Here is a 2,285-nt window from a genome sequence, read left to right as displayed (position 1 = left end):
CCAGCCTGTCATTCTGAGTTTTTAGCCAGAACGTGGGGGATACTGTCCTGATTCTCTGGCTGCAGGATACACATGAGGCGTCTGTCCCCCCGCTGGAGAGTGTGGATGGAGCATGAGGCCTGAGAGTTTTGCAGATTACTATAAAATCGTCTCTGCCTGCATCTTAGCTTGTGTTCTCCTTTTCCACACAGCAGAACCTGACAGCTCCTTAGCTCTTTACCACTTGTTCACAGCTCGTCTTGTTTGAGCCACCCTGCGAAGTGGACGGGGAAGGGGTTGCCATCCTCGAGTTCCAAGAGAACACAAGCTTTCTTAACATCACAGAACTGCTTGTGAGGAAGCCAGTGACAGCATGCTGAGTCTGGCGTGGGAGGCACTTGGGATCTGGCCCTAGCCGATTTCCCCTGCCTCGGCTCTCCTCTCCTCTCCTCTCCGTGTGACAGAACTGCTTGCTGCTCACAGTCCCACATGCCCCTTCTCTCGTCCTCAGCCTTTGCACAAACTTTTCCCTGGGCCCGATTGCCTTTTCCTGTCCTTGAGCACTGCTACATTTTCTTTCTCTGGGTCTTTGAACCCTCAGGAGGGCCAAGTGTTCCTCCGGTGGGCTCTCATAGTACCCGTACCTACCCTCTTCACAGCACTTGCCACACTGTGTCATCTTTGCTGAGTCTGTGAGCAGAGGCTGCTTTATTAGCCCTTGCAGCCCTTGGGCTTAAGTCAGGGCATGGTATAAGTATGTGCTGAGGGAACCAATGACCTGCTGCCACCCCAGCTTTCTCTGGGTTGGTCTGGGTCAGTAGCCACAATTGTCACAATCATGGGAGAAGCACAGATTTCTGCACAGCTAAGTCTAGGCTTTTAAACAGGTGTTCCTTTGGCCTCGCGGTTGGCAAGGTAGGTGGGATGGCAGCCCCCTGGGTAACTGCAATAGGATAGTTGGCCTAAACTCAGATTCAGGTATCACTGAGTGTTGACCAAGTCCCAGGCACTGTTAGACACTTTTATTATTTCATTTCCATGAAGGCCCTGAGACATGTCTTAGTACCCTTTTTTATAGTTGAGAAAGTGACACTGAGAGGTTAAGACTTATTGAGGATCACACAAAGCCAAGTCGCAGAGCTGGCATTAGAATCCTGGGTATTTCCTTGTGGGCTCAGGGTAAGTTCAGAAAACTGCTTTGGTCTTAAAGACAGCAGTGTTGCCAAGGAAGGTCACCCCAGTGTCACTGATGACCTGGAAAGGAGAATGCAAAAGAAAACAGCCCTAGTCTGTGAGGTCAGCTCCTGAGTGACAGCTGTCAGAGGATGGCAGGGGGACTCTCCATTTTCCAAATGATGCAGTGGAGGTTTAAGCAGGCTCAAGATCCCTTAGCAGCCACAAGAGGCATGAGGTCTCATGTCACAAGCCAAACAGGCAACCCTGATGTCGGCTGACACCCTGCCCTTGCCCTCTTTTCTTGGTGGGGTGATGTGTTATGAGGGTAGGTTTTAAAAGACAAGGCCAGCCTCGCAGGCACTTCTGCTCTCTGACCTGATGAGGTAAAGCTCTGGTGAGGCCTGGTTCTTTTGGCACCTCCAGCCCAAGGGCAGCACTTCCTGAGTGTCTGGATCTTCTACTAAACAAGGAGCCCCCCACTTCCCCCACTAAGCCACCCACTCACACACATAAGCCCCATGTGACAGTAGTGTTGATCTTCAGTGCATGCAAGATACCAAATACTAAGAAGCCAGGACAGAAGTTGCTATGGAAGCAATTTTAATGCTAGGAAAATGTTTTCACCAACTGTCCAGGGAAGCTGTAGGGCCTGGCCCACCTCCCACAGGACCTGGGGCCCCTGGGCAACCACTCGCTGAGCCATAGACCCCACGCCCATTTCTGCTCAGTGTGGGAATGTGTTTGGTTCTTAGACTTGTCCAGTGGTTCCCAAACTTCTGTTTGGGAAGCCACAGCGCCACTGCCAAGGTGGCATGTTCCCCATCTTGCAGTGTTCTGCAGCTCCCCACTGGGCAGGGTGTGGGGAGCATCCCATTTCTGAGCACTCACTGTGTGTCAGGTCTCACAGTTGTTTTCACACACACAGTCTCGTTCCACTTTAACCCATAATCCCACGATGGCTGGGTACTGTCTCCATTTCACTAAACGGCAATTGGGGCTCAGAGAGAGAAAGTGATTTGGTCAAGGTAACATAGCTACTAAGTGACAAAGTTGAGATTCGAACCCAGTCTGGCTCCAGAGCCCCTTTGTGCTTAAAATAGAACTTAGTCAAAAGTAAGGACAGTTTGCTC

Source organism: Equus przewalskii, chromosome 25 (genome assembly GCF_037783145.1).
Source record: "Equus przewalskii isolate Varuska chromosome 25, EquPr2, whole genome shotgun sequence".
Lineage (NCBI taxonomy): Eukaryota > Metazoa > Chordata > Mammalia > Perissodactyla > Equidae > Equus > Equus przewalskii.
The sequence above is the reverse complement of the archived record's forward strand: the minus strand, read 5'-3'. Positions refer to the sequence as shown.